This window comes from Bidens hawaiensis, unplaced genomic scaffold (genome assembly GCF_021521415.1).
Source record: "Bidens hawaiensis isolate Kalapana, Puna unplaced genomic scaffold, B.hawaiensis_p1.1 tig00031147_1, whole genome shotgun sequence".
In the NCBI taxonomy this organism is placed as follows: domain Eukaryota; kingdom Viridiplantae; phylum Streptophyta; class Magnoliopsida; order Asterales; family Asteraceae; genus Bidens; species Bidens hawaiensis.
The window spans coordinates 73,808-80,837 of NW_027495233.1; positions in this window are offsets into that span (position 1 = coordinate 73,808).

Genomic DNA, 7,030 nt, shown 5'->3' on the forward strand with positions numbered 1-7,030 from the left:
GGATTTGGTTGTGGTCATATTTTGGAATCCTCGATCAACTTGATTCCTTAGAAAGTTCCAAAAGTCGGTAGCCTTCTTTTCATTGTTGGGGTTGTGAAAAGGAGCGTTGATCAAGTCACTTAGGTCAACTTATGTCCATGAACCGAAGTCTTTCATCTTCTTGTAGTATTCAGTATTGCCAGACCTCCTTTTCACCTACCACATAGATTTATCTATATCAAATCCCCATGACACGACGCCTGATCGATCACCATAGTTATCAGAGAATCCCTTTTTAAACTCAACAATGAATTTATCAGGGTAATCGAAAGACTCCACATTTTGATTAGAGTTCTTCATTATCAAGATCTTCTTCTGTATTCTCTCAACTTGTTTGGCTGTCTTTGGAGGAGTAGCAAGATATTGTTCCGGTGGCTCAGAGGCATCAATATTGGAAGTCAGACGCACACTTGAACCACTGACTGGATTGTCACTAGTTGTCCTCTCATCACAATCATCACCACTCTTAAATTCATCTCCAAATTTCTGAATCAGATTTTGTTGGAGGTCTAAATATAGTGCAGTAAGGCCAACCATGTTAGCCTGAGGCTCCTGTATCTTTATATCATTCACAGTATTAATAGCTTCAAACTCTTGGATTCTCACATCCTTCACTACTGAGTCTTGTTCAAGTTCAAAGACTCGTCGTTGCAAGGATTGTATATCAACTGGTTCAGCCTTAAAAGCAATTCCTTGCCCTTATCTTGCAAAAATCTGTCTTGCATTTCCAGAATGTGTGCGAGCTTTCCAGCGGCACTTGAACTTTGTTGACCAATCGGGTCAGACGATCCTAATGGTTCATCTGTGGACTGAACGTGCGCTTCAAAATCGAACTCATGAATAATGTCATCGAATATTTGTTCTTGAGTTCGTTGATCAGCAGTGGACGGACCTTGATAAACTTGAGCTTCAATTGTTTCGGGCTCAGAATCTTTAGGTTGGCTTGTTGGTGTAGTTTCAGTAACCTGAACACCTCGTCTCGGATCTTTCTTTAGCCTTTTTCTTGGAATGAGATTGGTGGCTGGTTCTTCTTCAATATCATCATGTGTCGCAATGACTGATTGAGGAGGCTTCAATACAGTCGACTGGAGCTTTTCCTTAAATGCCTCAAACCCTTACATTTGATCAGCCATATGCACTGATCGTTCTTTCTGGTGTTCAGTCTCCATGTGTTGTGATGGAGAATTATCAGGCTCATCATCATCTTCAGAAATCATCTCATAAGCTGCTGTGAACCTCTGAGCAGGTGTCACATGTTCATCAGCAATGGAGGCACTAGCACCAGTAGTGGTAGCCTTGGTTTCAGCAAATCATCCAAATTTGATCAATTTATGTAGTCCTTTGTAGACCACTTTGGCCCTCTTTCTTGACTGATTCATCAACCCAATTGTATTAGGACCCATAGCCTTTAGATCGAGCGTCTCTACAGATTTGATGAGATCTGGATAGTGAGAGTCGAATATCATATGTAGAAACCTTGGGTACATCAAGAACATCTCCTTTTTCTTTACATTGAGGTTGCTTATCATTTCATCGAACACAAACTTGAAATAATTGTAGTTCCAGTCCATTATCAAACCAACCACAGCCGATATCTGAATGTGGCTTATCTCATCAAAACCCCCCTTTCGTCCTGAGACACACATGAAGAATGTGTGAATCAAGAACCTTCAATATGGATGGAATAACTTCTTGATAGCTAGGGGTAAGATCCTTCATATCCCATTCTCAGAGCTATTTCAGCAACAACATCAGTAGAGTATTATATTGGATAATCGGGTTGATCACCGAACAACAAAACCTCACGAATAATAACCTCTGAAATATAGGCTTCTTCTGGATCTTTGATTCAATCATCACGGTTCCCCCAACACCTCTCTGGTTAATGGAATCATGATTCCAAAATTCGGTCACCATATTCTTGCAAATGACAGGAGTTTCTCGTAAAGCGTGAGAAATTATGCACGTATTACACGATCATTGGCTTGAATTCCTTGTGAATAAAAGGTGGATCATATAAACATCCATCAATGTTGTGAGTATCAACAAATTTCAAAGGTGTCTTATCAGCCATGACTGCAACAAACGAGTCAAGTTAATAAAGTATTCATTTAAGCGTATAATCACTTATCATATAGTATATATATAATTAACATCTTTGTTAAAGAACAGGGACCGGAAATACAATTATAGATAATGTCATTACTTATTTGTAAAACAATGTCAATTATATGTGATTCAGGCAGTTTTTGGTTTAAAGGCTGAGTTTTCTGTCTAATAGATGGGTTTTCGGTTCAATAGTGAAGTATTCAGTCCAAAACTGTTCATGAAGGACTCAGTACAGCCGAGAACCAGAGTTTTCGGTTAACCAAAAAGGTTCTCGGTCAAACCTTGACCGGGAACTCTTGTGATCTCGGCTGGTCACAGGGTTCTCTAGTTGACCAAGGGTTTTCGGTCAACCAACCCCGAGAACCCAAGATCCAGAGATTTCCATAGATCTCGGCCTGAAAACCCTTGGGTTCTGCCTTGAATTTCTTGTCGTCTTCCCAAAACCATCAAAACAACATTTACAGGAACCTGCAACTTCAAAGAATCATAACAAATCAAACACACACAATATTCATTCATTACAAACATGCATCCAGATTAAGTATCACAATCCAAACAATTAGTTAAGTAACCCAAAACACTCATTCCGTCCAAAAAAGGTTCAACAATGACCCGAGAACATTTTTCTCAAGGTTTCATATACCTTTAATACCCAACGACTTGGATCATCAAGTATAACTTTGATAGAAGAAAAGATGTATGAATCAAAGGCTTAGAGTTTTCGGCTTTGAGAGGATTAGATGATTTCAGATTCAAAATTGAGAAAACGTTTACAAGCCATGATTTAGCCGCTAACATCGATACATCAATATATATGACGAACACGAATAGTTAAACAATAATTACAATACTTTATTGATATGTTATAGGATGAATACATACTAATAGATATAATAAGTTATGGAGAGAATCCGACATGGTAACGGTATGGAATAACTTAAGGCTCGGATCTCTAATAAATTATGAACAAGAGCTGCCTATTTACAGGCCATCAGCTCCCATTCGTTTAGTTGGTCTCATTCGTTATACTGTAGTAACGAATGAGACACCATTCGTTGTGCCTCCATAACGAATGGGTAATAACTTAACGAATAAGCCAACATTCGTTATCTTCCATAACGAATGGGCCTCCATTTGCTATACACTCCATAGCGAATGGGCTTATACCTTAATGAATAGCTAGTCTATAACGAATGGACCTCATTCGCTATAAAATCCATAGCGAATGGGCTATTTTACATTAATAAATAGACTAGACTATCTCTAACTTATTCGATCGCTACGAACACTGATGTGTGAAAACGTATATAATATTAAAAACCAAGTTTTACCGAATTCACCTAAAAAACCACACACAATCGGCAAGTGTACCGGACGCAATGTAGCTAGCAAGTAATAACGGATATCGAACCTAGGACACTATGGGTAAACTCTTATTATTAAACCTAAAAGATTACTAACCTCGACTTTCTTTTGATTTTTTTAATTTTTAAAATAATAATTATACTAATAATACTTAACTAATTAATAATTAAGCTAAAAATAAAACTTTATAAAAAATCGGGTTTTAAACAAATATGAGAAACGACTACCTAGGTAATGGAATCATACTAGTTAAATTAATAGTTAACGAACTTGACTTGGTTGAAAAACAATATCTTAAAAAATATGACACTAGAGACCACTAAAATACGCTAGATCGCCTCCCGGCCTCACCAACGACACCCTAGAACTCTAATGACATGTGAAGCTTAATTGTTAAAGGTTTGGATGACCTCCCGGTCTCACCTTGCCTAATAATATTATGGTACCACAAAACCCGAATCACCTCCCGGTCTCTTCGAATACAATATATATTAATCTAAAGAGGGTATTTTTAATTAACTTGAACAAAACTTGTATCACAGTAATCTTAGGGACCTAGGATAACTCACTCCTGTGCAATTATGACCCAAACCCGCAAAAGACAAAGATGACACAACACTAAATCACCTCTCGGTCTCTCTAGTGAAAGAACAATAAAATCTAATAAACTTTTATAATTTATTCCTACGGTTGTTTCGACCATAAACCGCAAACAAGTTGAAAACACAAAGTAGACAACCTAATCATGTATCTAACAATCACCAAAAATTATTAAACACAAGTGGAATAAATATTAAAGTAAAAACTAGATTTAATTACTCAACAATATTATGAGCAAACCAATTAAAAACTTTTACCATAATACCAAATCAACCAACGTCAAATAATAGTTCGTCAAACCATCAAATCTAACATACTATTTAACCAAAACTTAGACAGTATAACCAACGTCAAATAATAGTTCGTCAAACCATCAAATCTAACATACTATTTAACCAAAACTTAAACAGTATAAAGGTTTAGCTACTCATAATAAAGTATGAATCAAAAGTAATATAGAATTCACAAAACTAATTCATGATAAAAGTTAAATAAAACTTACCAATTGTGAACAGTGAACAGTAGCCGATAAATTATTAATAATAATAATATCCTTCCTTGCTTTCTTTCTTGTCTGCGTAGTGTACCCAAGAGCTGCCCACCACACAAAATCCTTGACTCACGTTGATTTCTACACACAAAATCCGAGATCACTTTTTGATTTTTTGTGTATTCCTTTCACGCCGTCCAAACCCCAAAACCAATATTCTATATATTGTTTTCTTTTTCTGCGAACTCCCACCAAACAAAAACCTAAAACCCAAAATAATCTCTCTCGTTATGTTCTGCTCACCACAACCACCTCTTGTGTCTCAATCTCCTACATTAATAATAACATGCTATAGGGTTTTTATTTTTAGCTAACAAAACCCACAACCCATTTGAGTTTTTTTTAATTAATCCATGGACATTTTATTTCTTTTGATCTTCTTGTGGGCCCAGCTCATATGTCTTCTAAAATTTGATGTCCAAGACTTCGACACCTACAATGCATTCACACAATCACTTATTTAGTTTTGAACTCATTGTCTCATGAAACCTTTAAACTTTAAATATGAGTCAATTGATAGTAATATTAAATAAAAATAAAGTCAAAAGCTATTTAAGATGTAGGAAATATTTATTATATTTATATATAATTTAGCCCATATCAAACACCAAATCGTGCACTAACAAAAATAATGATACCAATAGTGCATACTAATGCCTTTTAAACATCAAAACTACATGTCTGGGCCGAAAACCCTGATGAGCCGAGAACATGAGTATACCTGGGCCAGACCATCAGTACCAAACCATTTTCATTACAAATTCCTTTATGGGCCACTCTGATTGGGCCTAGAACAGATTTTCACAAACTCAACCATGGGCTTCATCCATGTTTAAAACGAATATCTTATAGCATTCGTTTTGACAAGTGTAAGCATGCGGTAAAAAATAAGAATAAAAAAATAAAATTAAACCAAAATTAAAAATAAAAATACAAAAATTTAACTACCCGACCTTCTTGTAATTTAGAAAATTTTGGGATCAGATTTCAGTTTCTATAACCAATCAGCCTTTTAAGAAAAGATCCGAACATAGAATCATATTGATTAAGATGCTTTCACAATGATTCATTTTCAGTATTATTAAGACATAGAGAGATAAGTTGATAGCATGAAATAAATACATAGCATGATTTTCATTGCGTCAGTGATACGAGTTATGTTCAATTAGGCACAAATCTTAATGGCCATCACTTATGGACTAGTGATGCCTCCTATCTCTTCTCAAAGATTATTTGGCTTTCCATAGATTACCCCAATTTGACTCCAATTCCATAGTACTTGATCAAAATATTTTCTTAATACAACCAAAATTCTTAAGCTTCAAGGTTCAACGTTGGACTTACAAGCCGACGAACTTACATGCCTTACATTCTGAGTGTTTAGGACTTATTTGAGTGCCCCACCGTTGTAGTTCTAGTTTGACCCTTTAAGCTTTTGAAAAGCGAATATTAATGACACAATATTATATATATGTATATAATATATTTTTTTAATATAACATAGAAACACAATATTTATGGTGATCAAGACACTAACGGGGTCGTGTATGACTTGGTAATTACTGTTCTGCCTATCAGTCGAAGAGATCTATCTGGAGACATGCACACATCTTCAAAATGATTCTCCACTATAAGTTTAGCTGATTTAGTTTATATCACTTCAACTTTTACACATAATGAAAATCTACCATACAAATCAATGAATGTTCAAAAGCCTTTTAAGCCTAGTAACTTCATACGTTAGGCACACATAAGCAATTTCATTATCAATTTCCAAAGGTTGGATCAATTTTCATTTGAAAATAATTTCAGCTTTTAAGAAGCTCTTAACTAAATTATCATATCACTTCCTGCTTGTGTTACAGAAGACTATTTTAACCTTAGTCACCCCAGTCACTCTCAGTTTTCAGGTAAATGGCTATCCCGTATGTCTACAAGTAGATAACAGGACCAAACATATATAAAAACACATGCCCCTCGAACTTTGAGCAACCGACATAATTTTAAGCGAAATAATTTAAACAAAATACACCACAATCACCCCAGTCACTTTCATTCTTCAGGTGAATGGTCATCCCGTATTTCTACAAGTAGATAACATGACCAAACATACAAGTATATGTCCTTCAAACTTAAGTAACCGACATATTTTTAAGCGAAAGTGTAAAAATATTTTATTTTAATAATTTTTTTAAGAACACACGCACACTCTTTTTGATTTTTTTTATTTTTCTCCCCCCTTAATTTGTGCAAAAATGTTTTGCCAGAAAAAAAACTTTTATGTACAAATTTTATCTAAAAAAAGACTCAATCATCGAAATGAAACATTTTAAGAAACCCTACAAGCACATTAAATCTGGCTAGCCC